Source organism: Mesoplodon bidens (genome assembly GCF_964165515.1).
Source record: "Mesoplodon bidens genome assembly, chromosome: 11".
Taxonomy (NCBI): domain Eukaryota; kingdom Metazoa; phylum Chordata; class Mammalia; order Artiodactyla; family Ziphiidae; genus Mesoplodon; species Mesoplodon bidens.
This window is the reverse complement of record NC_138167.1, coordinates 26298534-26323856: the sequence shown is the minus strand read 5'-3', so window position 1 is coordinate 26323856 and position 25323 is coordinate 26298534. Positions and strand designations below refer to the sequence as shown.

Genomic DNA, 25323 nt, shown 5'->3' with positions numbered 1-25323 from the left:
AATTGCCCATCATTCCTCTGATATGGTTAGCATATCAGGGAAGTACTTTCTTTTCCCGGCTACCACAATGCAAAGAAAACAAGTGTTGAAGATAAGTCTATGTCAGAGGGTCTCTAGTCCTTTTTTGTCAAAGTCCAACCATTGGGACTCTAACCCAGTTCTACCAATGCCCCAGGGATATTTTTTTTATTAAAATCAGAAAGATAATGGATCTTAGTCAAATGAGAATAATGGGATCCAATTCTTCACATCATGAGATCATTGTTCTCTTCATTAGGCTAATATTCCCTCTCTTTCCAGATATTTAATGTTGACTCTAGAACAGAGGCTGGAGGAAAGTATACAAATATCTGTGTCCTAGTCTGTTGCCTTCCCCATTCTTCATTCTTATCCACATTCTTTTAAGAAGTGATGCATCTAAATCAGAATCTAGATGTTTTAATTCTTTTTTCTAAGAAACTTTCTGAAATATATGAAAGTGAAGACTCTCTTTGGGGAGTACATATATATAACATAATATATATTTATGTTAATACATTAATTATATTAGTAACTATCTTTTTACAAATATTTGTGACAAGTGGAAAAAGGATTAAGAACAAAGAATGTTCTATAAACAAGACTTATTGGGGATCTACAATTTGCAAAGTTCCAACCTAAACTCTACAGACAAAAAAAGGAGACACTGGTTCCTTTCTCTTGATGAGTTTTTAATATGTTCACACAACAAACACTTTCACCTCTTTGAGAGGTGAGGGGTGGAAATGTGTTAACAACTGTTATAGATGTCTAGCACTAGGTAAGTGAAAAAGATAAACCACACAAACATCACTCTGTAAAAATTATCAAAATATCAACATTATGAACCTTCTTTTTTATACTTTAGGTGCTGAGATCAGGCCACAATGAAAATTATGTCAATCCCAGTTTTGTGCTCATAAAATCCAATGCTGAACAGTTAATCCCCACAACTCAAAAATTATCCTGAAGGACCAAAACATACAAACATCTATTGCTCTAGATCAAAGCTATGCAAAAACTGTTTAGCATAAGTTCTACAGGGTTTCCTTTGGGAACGAAAGCAAATTCAGCAAAAACTGAATGATCAACTGAATCCTTACAGTTGAAACCTACGGATTTATAGGCATGCCTCTAAGATAGTGCAGGTTTGGCTCCAGACCACCACAATAAAGCAAATATTGCAATAAAGCAAATCACATGAATTTTTTGGTTTCCCAATGTATATAAAAGTTATGGTTACACTATAGTGTAGTCTGTTAAGTGTGCAATAGCATTATGTCTTAAAAAAACAATGTACATACCTTAATTAAAAAATACTTTATTGCTAAACACTGTTAACCATCATCTGACAATGCAGGGTTGCCACAAACGTTCAGTTTGTAAAAAATGCAGTATCTGCAAAACTCAATAAAGTGAAGCACAAGAAAACAAGGTATGCCTGTATTTATGGTCTCTCATCTGATCTCATAAAATCAATTCTTTCTAACCTAACTTTACCTTTTTATCCCAAATCCAACCCCAGAAAGAGGAAAGTAGTCTAGTTTTGTGGGCAAGGGTCCTTTGAGACTAGGATTAAGGTGTATCTAGCTGTAAACATTTGAGGCTGTGTGTGTGGCAGAGATATGTATGCAGGATGAGTGGTGTGTGTGTATATATGAGGGTGCACAGGTGGGTGAGAAGGGTGTGTGTGCAGGGGGATTTGGGAAAGCTTCTTAATTTGCCTTATGAATTATATCTAAACACCCTGGATTTTCTTTTGGGGTAACCAGAGGATAACCACTTGAATACGGGGCAAATCATGGTCTTAATGCTGCAAATACAGATTTCCAAACTCTGGGCAAGATAGGGTATACTTAAAAAATTCTTGCCCCACAACTTATCAGTGGGGAATGACTTCTCAGCTACAACTTCTGAGCTTTGAGGCTTTCATCTAAGAAACAGGTAGATGAATATTTGGTACCTCCCTCTCAAGAAGATCAGTCAGACCACATAGGTGAACCCCCTATGAATACCTAGAAAACTATATAGTTGTAAGAAGTTTTAAACATGTTTAAAGGGGCAGGGGGGAAGGAAGACACAACTGTCTACTCTGAGACAAGAATAGCAAAGGATGACTTCCTGTTATGGGGAAAAAAAAAAAAAACCTTAAGTCTCTTTCAACCCCCCCTCCCCCCAAAACCCAAAATATCAATAAAACAAAAAAGTTCTTTCTTGGCTCCATTTATATTCTTGTCAAGCTATCTAATCGTGTCCCTTTTCTTGTTGACAGTTCTCAAAAAGTGGGAACTCCAAGGTCACTGCCTCCACTTTCTCACCAGTTAGTTGCTCCTTAGCCTACCAGTCTAACATGCACCTGATCCTACTCCCACCAAGGCCAGTGGGACACTGCAATCAGCAAATCCACAGGTCACCATTCAGTTCTTTTTTTTTTTTCATTTACTTATTTATGTATTTATTTTTGGCTGTGTTGGGTTTTCGTTGCTGTGCACGGGCTTTCTCTAGTTGCGGCGAGCGGGGACTACTCTTCGTTGCGGTGTGCGGGCTTCTCACTGTGGTGGCTTCTCTTGTTGCAAAGCACAGGCTCTAGGCGCGCGGGCTTCAGTAGTTGTGGCACGTGGGCTCTAGAGCGCAGACTCAGGAGTTGTGGCACACGGGCTTAGTTGCTTCGTGGCATGTGGGATCTTCCTGGACCAGGGCTCGAACCCATGTCCCCTGCATTGGCAGGCGGATTCTCAACCACTGCGCCACCAGGGAAGCCCCGCCATTCAGTTCTTGAACCCCTGTACTTCTCTGGGAGCACCTGACAGTGCTGACCTCATTCTCCTTCTTGACATTCTTTCCTCCTGGGCCCCCTCACAACCAACTCTCCTGGTTCCCTAGGACTCTCTCCAGTAACTCCTTTCTTCTTTGCTTTAATCAGCAACTCTTTCTCCACCTTCTCCCTCCTCCATACATCCAATCAATCAGGTCTGTTCAATAAATGTTCACTGAATAAACATTCATAAAACATCACCAGTAAATGTGTTTAGATATTATACAGCAATTAGTTGGCCAAATATGAAGTTATTAGTTCAAACATGGAACCCCACTGACTGAATAGAAGCCTTTGATCTTTATAAATAAGAAAAAAAGCCAAATAATATCTTACTGAGTGTATGGTTGGAGGTGGGTAAAAGTAAAGACCTTCCCTTTCCTCATAAACTGAACAGTTGTGTAGGAATTTAAAAACTTACTTCCCTGCCAAGTTCTTACTGCCAAACCTCATTCCTGCCTCAAGTCCCTTGCACTTGCAGTTCCCTCTGCCTAGAACGTTTCATCTGGATTTTCCTCTTGCTTCCGTAACACAATTAATGCAAATCTGCACTTCGATGCCGCTTTCTCAGGTAGGTCTTTCCTTCCTCACAACCCCATCTCTGTCCCTTTCTATCGATCCTAGTACCTTGTTCTTTGTTATTTAATAGCACTTATCACTGCCCAACTTTATATTAAATGTTTCTTTTTCACTCTTTTTACTTTCGGCTCCCACCCTATTTTTTAATGGACAAAAGCTTCAATTGGGAACCTCACAAAAGGTCTCCAATAAGCATATAAAAATCATTAATCAGAGATGTGCAAATTAAAATCACAAAATGATACCACTAGATACCTGCTACAGGGCTAAAATTTTTTTAGACAAGCAAAGTATTGGCTAGGAAGGGGAACTAGAATATTCACACCCTAAAACCACTATGGAAAACCTTTAGGCAACATCTCCTAAAGCTGAACATATGCATACACAATAATTCCACTAAAAGATGTACAGTAATGTTCATAGAACCTTTTATTACATAATAATTGATGTTCATCAACAGCAAAATGGAAATAAAATACTATTCATACACACAAGAAATTGCTGTACAGTGTGTAATGGATAGGCTACAATCTTTGGGAACAGATGATCTTGGACTTGAATTCCAGTTCTGCTATTTACCATGTAATACTGAATATGTAGATATGGGGATATAACCTCACTGAGTCTGCTTTCTCCACCTGAAAAATATGGTCATATCAGCTATCTTACAAGATTATTCTAAGGATTAGAAATAATGTGCATATAACACAAAGCACTGTGTCTAATAGGTACTCAGTAAACAATAAGACTAGGATTTAGGAGATATAAATTATATCACTCAGTATCAATTACCAATACTTTTTATACATAAACTTTCTTCCTGTATAATAAAGATAATGTTTCACCTGACCTGCCAAACATATCTGCAGCATTTCTGAGTTACCAACACAGTCATCATTGAAACTATACAAGAACCAGGTCATAGCATTTTATTATTCAGCTACTTTACAGACCCCATGTGCAACTGCAGCTGTTGGTCCTAATGCCAAAGGAGCAAATGAGTTGGAAGGATGAAAACAAATGTGCAGGAGAAATGCCAAGAAGTGTGTAAACGGCTGGACAGGAGTCCAATTGGTTCAGTGACAAAGCTGATCCTGAGAACACTGTGTGCACTGTATGCATGCTCTGAAGAAGCATTACACAGGTTGGGATGCCTAAAAAACAATGGGGGCAAAAAAAAAAAACCCTTGAACTACTGTGGTTTTCAGCCTAATTCTGAGTCTCCTTTGGTCTTGTAAATAACTCTATTCATACTTGTCATTAGAGAATAAAACCTACAGGTCCTATAATAAATCCTATTTTGACTTCTTTTTAATATAAAATATATATGTATACATATAATCTGGCGTTTAATAGCAACCAGATCTTAAATTTTAAAGTTACAATAAAAATTAGGAGAAATGACTATTTCTAAGTATAATACATGTTCAATAAAATTTTACTCATTATAATAAAGAAAAGTCGGGTAGTAACTTATATTACCATCTAAAGTAGTGAGGAGGACGCAGAGCAGGCCAAAGAAAAAATAAATCCCCTAAAATCTTGAAATCAAATTTTCCGATCCAAAATAATTACTTGAAGAATAAGACTCCAAACCTCCATATTTTGATTGTATATTCACATTACTCCAGCTATTTGTATTCTATTAAAATTTATCATCATGCCTATAAAGTTTTAAATGCAAGACACATTTAAGAATTTATAAGTAACTCAAAGTACTCTAAACTCAGTTCCATTCATTCCACAAGGTAGGTCAGTACTCCACGTTGGTGCAAGTCTGTGACATAGGGGCCTCTATACAATGGGAATGAAAAACAACAAGCTTTTTCTTTCTTTTGTGACTGAATTATTGGGAGAACCTCAGGCCATTTCTAACCTAGTGAAACAAAGAAAAACCAAAGGCTTTGGTTAAAGTCTTATGAATCTGTGTTTTTCCCAGCACCAGTATTTTCATAGCCCATGCTTGTATGCATAGATCTAGTTTTCCATTCACATGAGGCCTGTGGCACAGAAGAACCTGCCTTAGTGAGGGAAGTTCTCTTTCAATGTTCCTCAGTGATCACCTATTTGCAAATATTCTATAGAAACCACTCCAGTTTTTCTCTATGAAGAAAGCAATGTCATCTACATTTGAAAAATAGCTAGCACATAGGCTCCGTGCCACACAGAAGTAAAAGTTTTTAAAATGTGTGATTCGTAAGTTTAAACAAACATGGAACCTAACACGTTTGTTTAAAATCCTAATTAATGTCCTTAAAATTCTAAGGTATAGCTATTATTAATATCTTAAATCAAGAATACAAACACAATGGGATTTTTCCTCCCCAAGCCACCTTGCAAAGACAGTCTTTAAAAAATGGTGGTGTTCTCTCAGTCATTTATAATCCAAAATCTTGAAAGATGTTAAATATCTAACAATGAAGGACATATTAACTAAATTAAAGTACTACTTTTTAACAGAATATCATACAGCTATAGAATTTTTACTAAGAAGTTTTGCAATGTGAAACGTCTAATGTTACGTGGGAAGGGGAAAGCATGATTTTAAAAATCCATGTAAATTATGACCTCAGCTTTGCCAAACAACAGATACAAAGAGGAAAAACACATCAAAATGTTATCAGTAGTTACACCTAAATGTTTATTTTCTTTCTCCTTACTACAAATCAAAAATCTGTTTAAAAATGTTTTTCTGAACAAAACATTCATCTAACGTTGTTTTTCAGTTAAATAGAAAAACACCATGAGAACATTAAAGCTACAACGCTAGGAGGATCTAGGCAAGTCAACTGACTTCAGAGTCCAATAAATCATATGTAATTTCAAGAAATCCTTAACCTTGTGCATTACCAATGTACCTTGCTGATGTTTTAGAAGTAGAGGGAATCTTATCCCCAAATAACTGATGAATGAGAGAAAATTAAGTGCACAAATAAGTTCTAATAAACTTGAAGTGTAGCTTTTACATATTAGAAACAGAAGGAAGGAGGAGAAATAGAAACTAGAAACAGAAGGAATGAGGTTATAATAAAAAGGCTCAGCTAAGAAAGGTCAACAGTGATTGCACTTAAAGCACAGCTCACTTTCACTGCTCTCAGGGAACACTGCTATGCTATGAATCCTCAGGAAGAAATGCCATTACCTCAAGTAATCGTACTTGGGCCGTGAAAATAAGAAAAAGTGTACCTTTGTGCTAAAATCACAGTACGAAACCATTCTAGACAAGAGCCAGGATAATTTTTCAATAATGAGACAAATTACTTATAATTTAGTAGTAAACAAAGAGGCAAATACCAGTTACTTCATCTACTCATATACTTTGCATACTCAAAAATTTCAAATGTTTTTAACCTAAGATATTTCAAAAATGGAAACTGCAAAAACAATACTCACAGCCCCCCATAAAGGATTCCTTTCAAACAACATCCAGCAGTGCCTTTTATTCTTCTGATTAATCATACTTATCTGCTGCTTGTGGAGGAATTCGTTGGATATACAACTTGTAGGTACAATCTATAGGCATTCTGTATTTAGACACCAAACACGCACACATCTTCTGTTCAACATGGTAAAGAACTAACTAAGGGGAAGTGCACAGCTATGTTTCAAAACTCCTCTTCCAGCACTGATGCAGCCTCAAAGAACTACGCAAGTAACGAATTTCAAAATTCCACGAAGGTATTTCAAAATGTGGTGAGAGAACTCTAGAATACTGTGGTAAAATGGGAAGGATGGGGCCAACTACCTGCGATTTTATTGTAGTTAGAGTCTTTAAATTTATAACAAACTATCCTTTAAAACTAGGTCATAAAGAATCTTAGCATATGTTTTCATGGTCATAAGAAAGTCATAAGAAATGCTGAATAGCAAAACTGTATCCATCTCCCCCCAAGCAAAGGGACCTTCTGTTTCCTTCCCAGGTTACTAGCAATCCCAAATGACTTCTTCATTAAAAAAAAAAAAATCAGGATTTTAAAGGAGAGGCACCAATGAGCAAATTTTCCAGCCCTGCCATGCTTGAAGAGAAAATTACTAATTAAAGTCAATGTTTTAGATAATGTATCACATAACACAGACTTCTCAAAACATCTAAGGTTTATCACCACATGGATTTAACATTTACATAATAACCCAAATTCTAACTTCCCTTTCATGTGATATTTAGATGGTGTAGTCAGAATCAAACTATAATATCTAGACTCAGTACAACTTTGCAACAGCACTTCTTCAAATTATTGTGTTTCTGAAAGAATAACAAACTGAAAATAGTGTATTACCTTAAAGTACTTGACAGTGCTTGAGGAAATTTTGACAGGTAGAATAAAATAAACATTAATGTAATGAACCAAGAAGTGGAAACATGGAGAAAACTACTTGGAGAAACACATGCTAAAATCACAAAGCCTTAGAAATTTAGAAATCCTCCCTTTGTAGGGATAAGAAAACTGAGGCCAGGAGTGTTAAGGTAGGATGGATACGGACATACTGATATTAGGGAGACAAGATATATACATTTCAGATATTCTGATAGATTTTTTTCAGTTCAATTTCCACAGCATTGTATTTCTAAATTAGCTCTTTCGTAAACGTGCTGTCATCCAGTATACTGCTTTCACAGGGTGGTGGTCTTGAGAGCTACTAACTGGCCTGTAACAATCACTTACTATCAATGAATATTGTTATTATAAGCTTTGAAAGCTTACCTCTATGAAATGAAAGGTATAGTAACGAGACATGGCATGTTCATACAGTGTGAGGTATCCAACCGAGGGCTAACGCTTTCCAAACTTCACCAACCCAAGGCAGCATCCCCACCCAGATCAGCTGAGGGCTGAGAGTGTCCTCTGCAGAGTCAGGGTAGGTTTTGCACAGGAAGTGTTGGTGTATGTGCTCAGGCATGAATGATGAAGTCAAATGAGGACGTCAGCATTTTTGGTTCCTTCTCTCTAGTTCAGAGGAGTACAGCAGGAAACTTCAAACTGACCACACGCCAGTGAACGACTGGCTGAAACTGGAACTGTTCTGCTCTGCTACAGTGTACCAGGGCTGGAAGGATCCACATAAGTATGTTGGCTCTGGTCCTTGACCTCTTTTTCAATGTTTTAGCAGTTTAGCAGGCAAAGAAAAAGAAAATTCATAGGGAACATTTTCTGATAATTTGACATTGTACATTGTAGATTTTTAATATATCTCTATAATTAAGTAAACCCTTTCGTTGTTCATTCAGATATTATGTGAATATAGCTGTAGAAACATGTTACAGGTATTGCACTGAAATAAAATATCATAAATGTGTGCTTTTATTTTTCTTAGTTTTCTGCTTATACTTTGGTCTGCTAGATTTTACAAAAACAGACTTATCCCTCTTGGCTTTAAATCAAGTGATTTTGATCAATTTAGCCACAAATTAAGAACAGCTTTAGGAACCACAATATCAACCAATTTGTTATAAAGCCAAAATTAGTACCCCCCCAAAAAAACCCATTATTATGTGGCTAAAAAAAAATAAATCTTCATAAAAGAGTAAACAAAGCTATTTGTTTGCTCTTAACACCACCGTCATTCCATTCCATGTCTTGATAAAATTAATATTATCATCAGTAATTACAGCTCTGTATTATTATATACCCTTCTCATAACAACCCTAACAAAAAGGCATCAATTAGCCCCATTGTATAGATGGTAAAACTGAGAACTAAAGTTAAATAACTTAGACAGTAACTGGCAGAGCTGCAATTCAAACCCTGGACTTTTAAACTTCAAAACCTGATCTCTAAAATGCAAACTGGGCCCGTGAGCCATGGCCGCTAAACCTGTGCTCCGCAACGGGAGAGGCCACAACAGTGAGAGGCCCGTGTACCGCAAAAAAATAAATAAATAAATAAATAAAAATAAATAAATAAATAAATAAAATGCAAACTGCCTGCCATTCTCCCAAAGTTTTCCCAAAATTACTAACCTGTGAAAGGATAAGAAAAACTTTTACCCTATGTCTGAGTTTTCTTGACTTTAACTCCCAAACTTGAATACTAAAACTGTTCATGCCTGCTAAAGCAAACTTCCTCTTTCTACTTCATGTGACTCTTGCCATAACTAAATTCCTCAAAACTTTGTATTTAATCTACTTGTAAGTGAAGAGTTTTATACATAGCCTAAAACATTACAATAATTTTAGAATAACTTATCCTATAGTCCACCAGAGCAATAGTCAGTTTTATCTTAATTTGCTTATTAGTTATGAGAATGAGAAGAAAAGTCACTTCCCTCAAGGTCACTTTGAACCAGAAATAGAATTCTGGTTTAAGGTCTGGTCGGTAAACCATGCTTCCTCTGCAATAGTAAGCTACCATTGCTAAACTGGTCACTAAGAAACAGAAAATAACAAAAAATATGGGACGTTTAAAGTATTTTTCCTGCTGATACCTCTTTCCCCTACCTGTCCACCCCTTCTATTTTGCCCATTGCCTATATATTCTATATTGTGATTATGGAAAGAAAGTGCAACTGCCTTGGCAGATAAGGAAAAAAATCTATTCCTATTTCAAACATGAAGCAAATGTTTCATTCCCTTTTCTTATTAAAATATGGGATATAGCCTCAAAGATCATGGTAGCTTTTAAAAGCATCACATTAAATCCATTTTTTTCTATTTAAATTTTGCTGGTACATACTAATGTCTTTTGATTTATAAATTTAAGATAGTTCACTAAGAAATGTGTAGGTGCCCACACGTATGGCAAATGGCATTATTGTTTTGTCTAAAGTAGTTGTGCCAATTGAACTTCCTGTGTCGATGGAAATGTTCTATATTTGTGCTATAGTATACGGTGGCCACATGAGCATTTGAAACATGACTTGTGTGATCAAGGAACTAAAATTTTATTTTAGTTAATTTTAATTTTAAAAGCAACTTGGGGCTAGTGGACCACACATGGCTAAGTCTGGGTATATGTATATATATTTTGAATAAAATATATAAAGTACATAAGTTTATTTTGAAATAATTATTGACTCAGAGGAAGTTGCAAAAATACTACAGAGCAGCCCAGTTTCCCCTAATCATTATGTCATATTATATAACCATAAATACAATACCAAAACCAAGAAATTGACATTTGTACAATGTGTATGTTTAGCTCTATGCCATTTTATCACTTGAGTAGACTTGTGTAACCTCCGTCACAATCAAGATACTGAACAATTCCATCATCATGAAGAGCTCCCTCATGCCACCCCTTTCTAGTCATACCCAACACCATTCTCCTCACCGTCCCTAACCCCTGACAGCCACTAATCTGTTCTCCATATCATGCTGTCATTTACAGAACGCTTTGTAAGTGGAATCATACAGTATGTGACTTTTTGAGATTGGCTTTTTTCACTCAACCTAATGCCCTTGAGATCCATTCAAGTTCTTGTATGCATCAATAGTGTGTTCCTTTATGTTGCTGTGTTGAATTTCATAATGTGGATGTTCCACAATTTAGCCATTCATGTTAATGAACATGAGGTTGTTCACAACTTCAGGCTGTTACAAATAAAACTGCTATGAACATTTTTGCACAGGTTTTAGTGTGGATCTAAGTTTTCATTTCCCTGGGATAAATGCTCCAAATTGCAAATGCTAGATTATATGATGAGTGTCCACATGTGCTTATTTTCATTTGTCATCTGTATATCTTTTCTTGGTGAAATGTGTCTTCATGTTGTTTGCCCATTTTCTAATTAGACTGTTTGGGTTGTTTCTGTTGAGGGTTTTTTGTTTTTTTTTTTTTTTTGCAGTACGCGGGCCTCTCACTGTTGTGGCCTCTCCCGTTGCGGAGCACAGGCTCCGGACACTCAGGCTCAGCGGCCATGGCTCACGGGCCCAACCACTCCGCGGCATGTGGGATCTTCCCGGACCGGGGGCACGAACCCATGTGCCCTGCATCGGCAAGCAGACTCTCAACCACTGTGTCACCAGGGAAGCCCTATGTTTTACATTTAAATTGATAATCTATTTTGAGTTAATTTATGGATATATTCTAAGGTTTAGGGTTTTCTTTTTTTTTTTTTTTTTTTTTGGTCTATAGATATCCAATTGCTCTAGCACTATTTGTTGAAGAGACAAACTGTATTACTCTTGCAGCTTTGTCAAAAATCAGCTGGCTCTACCTGTGTGAGGCTACTTCTAAGTTCCCTATTCTATTGCATTTATCTATTTGTCTATCCCTCTGGCAATACCATAGTCTTGATTGCTGTAGCCACATAATATCTTAAAACTGGATAGAGTGATTCTCCCAACATTGTTGTTCTTTCTCAAAACTGTTTTAGCTATTCTAGTTACTCTGTCTTTCTATGTAAATTTTAGAATAATCTTATCAACACCTACAAAAATTTTCCTAGAATTTTGATAAGAATTGTGTTAAACCTTTATATTAATTGGGGAGATCATCTTTACTATATTGAGAGTTTTCTAATCCATGAACACAGTACGTCTCTCCGTTTATTTAGATCTTTGATATAATTCATCAGCACTTTATAGATTTCATGGGTATATTTTTTAAAAGCAACCCAAATGAAGAACTAGAAATAGCTTGTAAACGCTACCAAAATAAAAAGTGGTAGTTCAAACAAGTTCTGGGACTCAAAATGATCTTGGTTAACTAGAGTTAAAAATCAAGAATAACACAAGCACAACAAATAAACCCATTGGGGCAAATAAGCAGATTTTGTTGAAAGACTGGCTTTATATAACTTACAAAGAAATGAAAGGGCACCATAGGGCATTTTGCAATTAAAACAATAAACAAGGCAGATTGAAGGTATAAAACAGATAAAGTATCCTCCAATTACATGCAGTACTGTCTTCCTCCCTTTTTTGATTATATTAATTCTATGTATCAAACCTGTGCGTTACTTATGCAACAACAGAAGAGAAGGGCTCTAAATTACATAATTTCAAAGGTCCCTTCCAAGTCCTACATTAAATTATTTAACGAATTATATTTTTAAAGAGTTCGTGGTTAAAAAAGAGTTTATGAATTTTGCTGCTTAGGTATCTATGGAGGGCAGGTCAAGTGGAAAAATAATTCTGTTGAATGTAAATGTATGTAACTATTTGGACAATTTTCTAAAGCTATGGTGAAAAGCGGGATATGAGAAAATCTGAAGGGGATTAAAATTAGTTAGTCGAGAAATGAGTATTCTATGAAAATACCTGGAAGGTAATCAGGAACTTATGTACCTACCCAAGGGAAATAAAGGACAATTTTTAAATACATACAAAAATACATTCTTAACAATTGGAGTTCAAAATAGTGAGACTACAGGAGGCTGTATAAACCCTGAAATAAGTAAGGTCCTATTTAATGACTAGTGAAGTACAGTTGTGAAGACAGGAGAGTACCAAAATAACTCAGCAACCTCCCCCCGCACCTCCCACCAACATTCTACAGGTGTCTAATCCAAGCCTTCAGAAAACCATGCCAAGCTTTCAAATCTGACTGGGAAGGAAGAATTTGAAGACTAGAGAATAAGAAGCAAAAAATAACAGTGACCATTTCCTATTCACCTAAGTGTCCCCAGAATGCTTTACTCGTTCTCACACTCACACTAATTGCTTAATGGATTGATGAGTACCTAAGACACCCCAAAACAAATGGAACTTTAATTTGTAAAGAAACAGAAAATGATATTTTCTGACAACGAAGAGCATAGGCATCATTTTCTAAACTGTTGGTAATGATATCATGCCAGGGAAGTTTGACGCTGAAGAGTATCAAGGAGAAGTTAGGAACTTCCCTGGTGGCCCAGTGGTTAAGAATGCACCTGCCAATGCAGGGGACAGGGGTTCGAGCCCTGGTCTGGTAAGATCCCACGTGCCACAGAGCAACTGAGCCCGTGTGTCACAACTACTGAGCCTGCACTCTAGAGCCCGTGAGCCACAACTACTAAGCCCACATGCTGCAACTACTGAAGCCTGCGCACCTAGAGCTCATGCTCCACAACAAGAGAAACCACAGCAATAAGAAGCCTGTGCACTGCAACGAAGAGTAGCGCCTGCTTGCCACAACTAGAGAAAACCCGCACGCAGCAAAGAAGACCCAATGCAGCCAAAAATAAATTAATTAAAATAAATAAATTTTAAAAAGAAAAAAAGAATGGTGGACCTTCTGGGCTGGAAAAAAAATTAAAAAAAAAAAAGAAGAAGCTAGAAGGATTCCTCATTCAGAATCATAAATACATGTATAATAATCATCTCATCCACACCACCCATTATCTCATTCCTGAATATGTGATTGCACCAGACTTCATAGGGTAGTAGGAGAATAAAGAAGAAAAACATAAAAAGAAGAACAAAGGAGAGACAGAAAGAGGAAGCAAATTATTAGTCACACTTGACAACTACTGTGGAAGAGTAAAACTAAAAGCAAGTGAGGGAAACCAATGTTGCCCCAAACATTTTTATAAACAATCAAATTAAAGAAAACATGCTCAAATTATTTCAATATTTAACAACTTATCAGTGCTATCAAGATAACGTATAACGAAACCCAAAAGCATGAAATCAAAGCTAAAAAAGGAACTAAAGTTAAAGGTCAAAGATTTAATACCAGTCAGATTATACAAATTTTAAAGTTACACGATGGTATATAAACTCTTTTGAATCACTATTGTAATAGAGCATTAATTTGATTTTAAGAGCTCCAAATTGGATAGTGAAAAATTTACTAATGTAAGCGCTTAACAATTTCAGGAAGTCATTTACTAGCCTGTATGAGCTTACCTAATAGATGATTTGGGTGAATAAGCAAAAGCTTGGGCAACCATCGTCTGTTTTGTCCCCTCTTGCCAATCTGGAAAGAGCTGCACACAAAAGTTCCAAATGATAGAAAACCTTGGGATCCTTTCATCCCATTATTCACCCTCTGCTTTACCACAATCACTTCAACAAAGCATCCAGAGTCCCCCTTTCATTGCACACAACTCTTAAAAAGCATTTTGTCCTTATTTCAAGATGGGGAATCTTTGGAAGGGGACAATTTCTCTATATGTGGTAACACAGAAGGCAACCTTTACTAAAAATAAACAGGTCAGTGTTAAGACCAAATAAGATACGTAAGTGCATTCAGACATCCCTGTCGCATACAAATCCTGATACCAAAGGTGCTTAAGAGTAAATAAATAAATAAATATTGGCTACCCAATGCCTAGTGCAGTGCCTGGCACAGAGTTCATAATTAATAAATATTTGTTAAATGAAAAAAAAAGTATTATTCTGATAAGAAGGAATTTTTTTTAAACATCATTATTGTAGTATAATTGCTTTACAATGGTGTGTTAGTTTCTGCTGTATAACAAAGTGAATCAGCTATATGTATACATATATCCCCATATCCCCTCCCTCTTGCGTCTCCCTCCCACCCTCCCTATCTCACCCCTCTAGGTGATCACAAAGCACCAAGCTGATCTCTCTGTGGATGAGAAGGAATTTAAAAATTAATTCTACCCCCCAAAAATGACTTTTCCCCACCAGTAAAATATAATATTTAAAATTTTCACAGATATTGAAATGCTCTTTATATATAAAAGTTTTTGGGCTTCCCTGGTGGCGCAGTGGTTGAGAGTACGCCTCTGATACAGGGGGACACGGGTTCGTGCCCCGGTCCGGGAAGATCCCACATGCCACGGAGCGGCTAGGCCCGTGAGCCATGCTGCTGAGCCTGTGCATCCGGAGCCTGTGTTCCACAACGGGAGAGGCCACAACAGTGAGAGGCCCGTGTACCGAAAAAAAAAAAAAAGTTTTCTTTTAACCTTCTTCCAGAGCTTACAACCTTACTTCAAATAATAAACAATTACTTTTCACCATCTCATAACTTGAGCCAAGAGTGCCTTTTCAGTACTGTCAAAAAAAACCCTAACAGAGTAGAGTGGATTCATGACAGCCACATATTCTCTGTCACTACTCCCACCAAGAGATGGGGTCTATTTTGTCACCTCCTTGATTCTGGATCGGGCCTATGACTGTCCAAAGGAAAAAGGGCAGAAATGACATTGTACCAATCCTGTGCTAAATCTTTAAGAGGGCTGGCAACTTCTGCCTCCTTCATTTTGGAGTCCAGCTGCCATGCTGTGAGCAGGTCCAAAAGCCACACGAAATGAGAAAGACCCACATGGAAAAGAAGAAATGCCCAGCTGACAGCACCTACTTGCCAGGCATGAAAATGAGCTATCTTGAAAATAAATCCTACAGCCCTAATCAAGTTCTCTCAGCTGACAGCACACAGACTGTGAGATAAGGTGAGCTGCCCTTATCAAACCCTACCAAATCCCCAAATTGTGAGCAAAAACACCACTGTTGTTTTAAGCCACTAAATTTGGAGGTGATTTGTTATGCAGCAATAGATAACTGAAACAAAATTTGGTACCAGAAGTGGGGTTCTGCTGTAACAAAAACCTAAAATATGTACTGGCTTTGGATCCACGTGGTGGGCAGAAGCTGGAAGAGTTTTGAGGAGATTGCTAATAAAGATTTGAAAAAGTGAAGAAATTTATCAGTGCCTGAAGAAAAGGGACCCAAGTTACGTACTGTGAGAACAATTAGCAAACCATTGCATGCAGTGATGTGGAAGGTGGAAATGGTACCTAATGAACTCAATGATCTGACTAAGGAAAATTCAAGGAAGAAAGTTGGAAGTATCAACTGATTCATTTTAACTGCCTATGTAGTGAGATGAACTAAAACAGGCACTGTTTGGTTCCTTTTCAAACAGAATTTAGAGGAAATATAAAGGGGTCAGATTTGACGGGTTCAAAAATAAAACCATTGCTCATTTCAACATCTTAGCAAAAAATAAGCTCAAAGTAAGAAATGGCTCCAGGCAGCTCTTTCCCTGCTGTGGCAGAGTCCGGCAGAGGTGGAGGCTCGGGTGCATTCAAGATTCAGCTCCACCCGTAAGCCACTGCCATAGCCACCACCATAGCCAAGAAAAGCACTGCTGCCAGAGGTGTAATGGATGTTAATACTGCTCTGCAAGAGATGCTGTAAGACGCCCTCATCCATGATGGCCTAGCATGTGGAATTCGTGAAGCTGCCAAAGCCTCAGACAAGCTCCAAGCTCATCTTTGTGTGTTTGCATCCAACTGTGATGAGCCTATGTAAGTCAAGTTGGTGGAGGCCCTTTGCGCTGAGCACCAAATCAACCTGATTAAGGTTGATGACAACAAGAAACTAGGAGAATGGGTAGGTCTCCGTAAAATTGACAGGGAAAACCCCGTAAAGTGGTTGGTTGTGTGGTGGTTAGGGACTATGGCAAACAGTCTCAGGCCAAGGATGTCATCGAGAAGTACTTCATATGCAAGAAATGATCAAATTAAAAAAAAGGGCTCTTGGGATTTCCTGGTGGTCCGGTGGTAAAGAATCTGCCTTACAATGCAGGGCATGTGGGTTCGATCCCTGGTCACGGAACTAAGATCCCACATGCCGTGGGGCAACTGAGCCAGCGCTCCATAACTACTGAGCTCGCAAGGCTCAACTATAGAACCCGTGTACCGCAACAAAAGATCCCGTATGCCTCAACGAAGATTCCGTGTTCCACAACACCAATGCAGCCAAAAAGACCCGATGCAGCCAAAAATATAAAAATAAATAAATAAATAAATAATAAATCTTAAAAAAAAAAAACGAAAAAACAACTGGGCTCTTGTGGGAAGGAGGAATGGCTCAGGGCAAAGATCAAATCCTGCATTGTCAGTAAAATGTGGCCTTGAGGATGTGGTTGTACAACCCTTTGTTGACCCCTCATAAAGATTTTAAGTTCTTCATAGACTTTTTCCTTTAGACCAGTGGTTCTAAAATTTTGTGTACACACTTCTAGGTACTCATGTCCTTGTAGATAGAGTCCCTTCCCACATTGACTCTGGGCTGAGCCTATTACTGCTTAGACCATTAGAATAGGACAGAAATGGTGCAGTGCCAATTCTGGGCCCAGACCTTATTTGGTTGGGCAGCATCTATTTCTTCCATTTTGGAACCCAGACACCTCAGGTGACCTAAGCAGCCACTGGGTCCTAGCTGAGCTCCTAACCAAACCTCAGAGGACCACAGCCTTTCTAGCAACCAGCTGACAGGACATGAAAACAAACTGCCTGGTCAACCCACTGAACCACAAATAACAAACTGCTGCTTTAAGCTACTAAGTTTTGGAGTGGTTTATTACACTACAATAAATAACCAAAACACAGGTCCCTTTTAGTGGTATTTTAAACTTCACTTCTCTCTAGTCATGATAGACTAGAAAATTATGAAGAAATGTAATGGAAACTTTTTGTTCTAAAAATTTAATGTCCAGCATGGATAGACCTAGAGGATTATCATACTAAGTGAAATAAGCCAGACAAAGACAAATATCATATGGTATCATTTATATGAAGAATCTAAAAAAAAAAAAAAAGATACAAATGAACTTATATACAAAACAGAAATAGACCCACAGACATAGAAAACAAACTTGTGGTTACCAAAGGGGAAAGGGGGGAGATGATAAATTAGGAGTTTGGGATTAACATATGCACACTACTATATATAAAATAGATAACCAACAAGGACTTACTATATGGCACAGGGAAGTATACTCAATATTTTGTAATAACCTATAAGGGAAATGAATCTGAAAAAGAGCATATGTGTATATATACACGTGTATATATATATATACATATATATGTGTATATATACATATACATATGTGTATATATATATAATTGAATCACTTCGCTGTATACCTTAAAATAACACATTGCAAATCAACTATATTTCAATTTTAAAAATATATATATTATACCTAGGATCAATTTAACCATCATTTAAGCAAATGAAACATACCTTCTAAGTCTCAGGAAACTTTTTTTAGAGTCTATCTTACAGACAGGTCTTAGAGTCTAAGCCACTAATAATGACAAAAACTTAATAGCTTCCATTTTCAGTAGAAAACAATAAGCACCTACACAGGCCATCAGGGAGGACTGATCAGGGAAGGAGATCTTAGCAAGGCATACCAGGGGTACAGACAAAGCTGAGGAAGGGCCCTGTGTATCAGATAAATTCACAATAGGAATTCAGAAATCAGCAGGGGATACACAGACACCAAACAATCTGTGGTAACAGCCAGGGAATCCTCATGGCACAGTCACAAAAGTGAAGATGGCAGGTCTTCCAAAGCCTGTTGTTATGGCAACCAGCAAAGATTTTTAACATCAGAAACTCCAATAAGAATTTGTAAGCTCTGCTTTCCCTTGTGTTGATGCAGTTGCTACCCGTCTGCTTAGCTCCTTTGGATTTAAAGAGCCCTAAATGTCTGAGCCATCACCACTCTTCCAGTCCATCCTATGGATGACCATGATGGCATATAGGGAGCCTAGAGGCTTTCTGCATCTTGAGAATAGGGACAATAATAGTAAATCCCTCATAAGATGGTAGCATTATTCTTCTAATTTTCACAGAACAGTGCTTAGAAGAGTTCTAGGCACATAGTAAACTCTCAATATGTTACACTATCAACAAATTACATTTGGTAAATTTGTTCAATTACAAGTGCATCTGCCCTAAAAACAATAACTTTCAAAGAAAAAAAATTAAAAGAATATCAACTCATAAGCCTATTAATAGGGAACTGGTTTAAACAAATTGTAGTACAGCTATAAAGTGAAACACTATGCTGCTTTAAAAGAGATAATAAATAAAATAAAGGAAGAGGATTTTTAAAGATTTGATGTGGGAAATTTCTAATATAAGTGAAAAACCAAGTTGAAAAAAACATATAATTCCACTTTTAAAGTAAGTATGTACTGTTGTATATGCACAGAAAAGAATCTGTTAGAAGCCACCAGACTAAACAGACACCACAATCTGGGTGGGAATTCCACTTTCTACACAATATATCTCTATAACATTTGTTGCTGTTGCTGTCTTTTAACAGTAAGCACAAATGACTCTTATAATCAGAAAAACATTAATGTAAAGGCACACAGATCCTTCTTAAAACAAAGAATGCTTTTACCTGAATTTGTTCACAAGTTTTCAGTGCTCATTCTTATTCAGCAGACAAGCAGCTCAGGTCTGTTTTTAGAACTGTGTCAGAAGCTGCTATATGAGCTGTTTCCTGTACTGGGCAGCTATTTTTAATTAATGAACATTTTGTTGTTAAGAGTTCACTGGAAAAATAGAAACACCACCATTGCTGCAAGTTAAACTAAAGAAAGGCTTATTCTCTAAAATAAAATGAAAGGTTTAAGTTATAAAAAAAAGTATTCCACTTTAAAAAGTATTAAGGTATACAGTATTTAGTATTAAATATTTCCACTGTGATACTGAGATAAATTAGTTTCATTTAAAAATTCCTGAAGGAGACCTAATTCTATTTACTTAGTTTCTCCTAAAAAATAATATAGCATTCTTCATATAGTGGGGACTCAAATCTGAGCTGTGGAAAAATCAGAGGTAAGAGAAAAGAGGATGAATACAGAAATAGAATAAGATTTCTTTCAAACCAAATATTTATTAAGCAACAATATGCAAAATGCTGCCCTATACTGACTTGAGAAAGTAAAATTGTGGTTACTCTGTCAGTATGAACAGCAACAAAATCACCCTGTCCATTTTATTATTTTCTCCCAAGGTTTATATGAGATAATATGGCTCAAAAGATAGCTGCTATGTAAACAAATAATATTTTTCATCTATTCAGTTGTTCAACCCATGGGTCACATAGCACCACAAGGAGTCCTCTGGAGAGCCAGCAGCAGTGAGAGTTGGTGAGAATTCAATGGCTGGGTAGCAGAACAAGAATTCCCAGGTCCCACCCAAGCCATCCTCCCATAGGATGAAGATGGGATTTCCTGTAAACCTAAGAGAAGGTTCTAAGAAGGCCTCACTGCACTGGGTATGATTATGTGCAGCCCAGTCACAAAAAGAAAGGTTTATTGTTCTCTTGCCAACCTATAATCCTCACGACAGGTGGCAATCTACCCAATTATGCTAAACTCTACACACACCCTCTTCACTCACCACATCCCTAAATTCCGTGCATTTGTAAACTGCTTCAGAATTTTTTAAGTGCTTTCTTATCCATTAATTTGATTCAGAAAGGTTATAAGATTTCTTCCTAGTGTGTTTAGTTAAAATTGCTTGCATTTGAGAAAAGTTCTGAGAATGGGATAGGTTCAACATCTGGCTCCCAAGGGGTGGTGAGGGCTCCCAATATCCTCTAAGGAGGCCTTGCTTTAGCATGTCCCATGGCGGGGTGGGGGTGGGGGGGTATTAATACTATGCATCAACTTAGAGGGTGTTTTGGATAACATAAACATTTAAACCAGTGAACTGTGAGTAAGTAGACTGACTTCCATAATGTGGGTGGGCCTCTTCCAATCAGCTGACAGCCTGAATAGAACAAAAAGACTGGCCTCCCTGAGCAAAAGAGAATTCTTCAGCAGACTGCCTATGGACTCCATCTGCACCACTGGCTCTCCTGGGTCTCTGCCTATTGGCCTTTGGACTGGAGCTGCAGCACCAGCTCTTCTGGGTCCCAAGCCTGCCAACCGACACGGCAGACTTGGACTTGCCAGCCTCCATAAACACATGAGCCAATTCCTTATAATATATATGTGTATACACACAACCTATTAGTTCTGTCTTTCTAAAGACTCCTGACTAACACAGAGGGTCCTGTAGTTTAATAACTACACAGGAAGATTCACTAAATGAGGGACAAGTGCCTACTCCTGACTAGGGGATGCCTGACCTTTCTCCCTACCATGGTGCTCTCCAGAAAACCATACTATTTAGGGATGCATGAATATGCCTGGAATGGATACACACCTTACTATTCCTCACTTACTAGATTCCTGAGAAATGAGTCCTGAAAGCAGTTCACACTCTGCTCAAAGCTTAAAAACACAAATATAATATAAAAATCACATAATTAGGGCTTCCCTGGTGGCGCAGTGGTTGAGAGTCGCCCTGTCGATGCAGGGAACACGGGTTCGTGCCCCGGTCCGGGAGGATCCCACATGCCGCGGAGCGCCTGGGCCCGTGAGCCATGGCTGCTAAGCCTGCGCGTCTGGAGCCTGTGCTCCGCAACGGGAGAGGCCACAACAGTGAGAGGCCCGCGTACCGCAAAAAAAAAAAAAAAAAAAAAAAAAAAAAAAAAAAAAATCACATAATTAGCTAGACAAGTCTCAGCAATGACCTGCTGAGGTCATTGTGGGAATGAGAGTAAAAGAAAAAAGGTAAAGGTGACAGTGTAGGAAGTGTACAGTGATGTCTGATTCGGGGCATCACACACATCATTCTCCCTTATAAGTGACTGAATTATTCATGCCTGCCTCAAAACACCTCAATATTATCAAATATCTACCTAAATAGTCATGGAACTTCTCTATCCAGTTCCCAAACCTTCACCAACATTTACCATGGGTCACTTGCTTAGCTAGACAAATGTACCACTTGTGGTTACGCTTCATCCTAACTTCCCGGATCCTCCTGAGGCTGTCTAGTCTGGCCCACCCTCTGCAGGCAGCAGCACCACAGGGGAGCCCTTTACCTCAGTCCTCTGATCTCTGACAGAGCTACTTCTACTTCTTGAGCTCTACTTCTGGCCGTCCCACTCATCGTCCCATGAAGGTAGTTCTTACAGCCTACCCTGACAATTTACGTATTTGCACTTACTTTTCCCTCATCAAACCAATATTTTGAAATATTTTTGCATATAAGCTTTTAAAAAATATACTTTCTTTCACTTTCTATTGTCTTTACCTCCTTGTCTTTGCCTCTCGTTTCACAATGTATCCTTCCCCATGGCCACTATACCTCTCCAGCTTTAATTCCCTCCACAAAGTAGAGCTGTAGGTAGAACAGATATTATCACACAATTTAGAGGTGAGGACATAGGCAAAAAGAGATGAAATGACTGGTACAAGTTCAGACTGTAAATTAATGGTAAAACTACAATCAGGACCCATTTTCTATTAACTCTTAGCTTAATGTCTGTTACACAGGATGGCAATACCACAGTTATTAAAAGCACCAGATCTCAAGTCAGATTATACCTGCTCCACTACTTATCAAACTGTGACCCTCACTATTTTTTTTTTTGGCTGTGCTGGGTCTTCGTTGCTGCACGTGGGCTTTCTCTAGTTGTGGCGAGCGGGAGCTACCCTTCATTGCTGTGCGCGGGCTTCTCACTGCGGTGGCTTCTCTTGTTGCGGAGCACGGGCTCTAGGTGTGCGGGCTTCAGTAGTTGTGGCACACAGGCTCAGCAGTTGCAGCTTGCAGGCTCTAGAGTGCAAGCTCAGTAGTTGTGGCGCACATGTTTAGTTGCTCCGCGGCATGTGGGATCTTCCCGGACCAGGAATCGAACCTGTGTCCCCTGCATTGACAGGCAGATTCTTAACCACTGCACCAGCAGGGAAGCCCCGACCCTCACTATTAAGCTAAACTATTAGTGGTTTGGTTTCCTCACCTATAAAAACTGAAATAATAATGTTACTACCTTCACTGGGGTTTTGAGAAGATTTCATGACATAAAATGGGTAAAATACTTTGAACACTGCCTAGCACACAGGAAACTCTCAGTACACTTTATCCATTCTTCTTATTATTAGTATTTTATCAGCTTTTCAATGGGTATATAATATTAATGCTGTCCTCAAAACTGTCCTTTTTCTTTAATCTTTTGTAGAGTCATGAATTTCAGCTGGATGAGACCAAACACACATAAAAACCAAGGCTAATCCACTGTTTATTTACATAGCATGTTTCACTGGGTCCCATGCAAAATTTTAAGTGTTTAGCAAAAACTTTAAAAGAAACTTGGGGGGCTTCCCTGGTGGTGCAGTGGTTGAGAGCCCGCCTGCCGATGCAGGGGACACGGGTTCGTGCCCCGGTCTGGGAAGATCCCACATGCCGCGGGGTGGCTGGGCCCGTGAGCCATGGCCACTGAGCCTGCGCGTCCGGAGCCTGTGCTCCGCAACGGGAGAGGCCACAACAGTGAGAGGCCCGCGTACCGCAAAAAAAAAAAAGAAAGAAAGAAAAAGAAACTCGGGGCAGAAGGGAAAATCACAACTTAAAGAATATTTCTACCTGTTATTGGCTATGTGAAAAAGCTGGTAAGTGCAGAACTTTAACCTTTCCCTCATGGGATTACTTTACTGAACACTGACAAAACAGTCTTGACACGGCTACATTCTAAACCCAAGTAACAAATGCAATGTGAGGTCCTCTTCCTCTGTCATTTTTAACCTTGGGTCTTTACCCAAAACACTCAATTACTCTGCCCACATGGATTAATGCCTCTGCAAAGAAGTGAGCAGGTGGTCAGAAGACCAGAGTTCTTATTTAAATTTCCACACAATCTTTTCAGATCTTAGTGTTGCCAACAATATCATCACCACATGCCCCCTTACTTCACAGGCTTTTCAGAACAAAAACAGCAAAGATGACAAACCATAAAACATGGGCATTTACCACAGGTTCCCAGGTTTGCTGCACAGAGGAAAAAAAATGTATTTATGGGGATAGTATCAACGTTCCTCCAAATGAAAGGGGGATAGTATCAACGTTCCTCCAAATGAAAGGCATCTTAAATATCTGAAGTACAAAGTTGAGAAGAATGGTTATTTACCTTTAAACAATGATAGTTGAATAATTCTTTCCTGTGCTATACTCTTTTAACTAATTTGTCTCCCAAATAGTTAGTATTTTAATTAGTACTTAATACACAACAAAGGTACTCCTGACATTAACATTTTTAATTAAGAAGGGATTTGGTATCAAGGTTTTTAGTAATAAGGCAGACCTGGTTGAAGCTTTACTCTCCCCTACAGCTATGTGGCTTTGAACAAGCTAGCTAACCTCTTGAATCCTTGGATTTTATTTGCTTGTTTGTTTTTCAGTGGTAATGGGGGTTTTGAATAAAGAAGACGATTTCTTCTCTCACAGGGCTATGGGGAGCAAATGAGATCACACACCCCAGGTTATGAACAAGGAGGCACCAGTCAACACTGCTGCCATAGTCCATCAGCAGCTGAGGCAGCAATCTGTTTTATTCAACAGTTCACACCTTATAGCACAGGGAACTATATTCAATATCCTAGGATAAACCATAATAGAAAAGAATATAAAAAACAATGTATATATGTGTATAACTGAGTCATTCTGCTGGATAGCAGAAAGTAACACAACATTGTAAATCAACTACACTTCAACTAAAAAATTTAAAAAAAAAAATTCACACCTGAATTTCCTTAAGCTGTCTCAAGTGGGTTTGATAGGTGATATGAGTTAACACAAGCCCACTGATCCAAGAACTGAAAGAAATAAGGTTAAAATCGACCCATGAAAGAAAAACAGGGTGAGTAAAAGTTTTAGCAAAAATGTTGGCTGTGATTCACAGTACCTACGTTGCATTTTCTTTCTGTTCTCACTGCCTTTAATCACGGCTATGGCACAACTAAGTGTGAGGTGAGCTAATAGAAATGTCAATACCCCTCAAGTACTAATGGAAGCACCAAGGTCTAGGATCCAAACTTACATGTTCTAAGAGGTATAACCTTCTCATTTTGAACTTGACCCTGGATTTGCCAACCTGAAATGTCTTTAGTTAAGATAGAAAAACAAGCCGAAAACGAATGTTTTCTTATCTTTCTCTAAGGCACATTTTTTAAACTGTGGTCACATCTCCTTAGTGGATCTGATAGAAAATAGCAGTGTATATAAACACACAGAAAGGATTAAGTTTTATTTCAAACACAAATACACATGCACATGGACACACAGAGTGTTGTACTGGGTTGTGGTTAAAATGTTTGAAAGCCACTCTTAAGAAGCATAGTTATGGACTGTTCGCCTTCTGAAAATAAGTGGGAAAGCATTA

At 38.1% G+C, this 25323-nt stretch overlaps 1 protein-coding gene and 1 pseudogene across 3 annotated transcripts in view; one reads left to right on the top strand and one right to left on the bottom strand.

The window, feature by feature from the left end:
- Positions 1-25323, bottom strand: part of FGD4 (FYVE, RhoGEF and PH domain containing 4) — a 208799-nt gene that overhangs the window by 135159 nt on the left and 48317 nt on the right. The gene's annotated exons all lie outside the window — the stretch shown is intronic.
- On the top strand, positions 16395-16762 carry LOC308625093 (small ribosomal subunit protein eS12-like; annotated as a pseudogene). The gene has a single exon. The product of its transcript is annotated as a small ribosomal subunit protein eS12-like (transcript).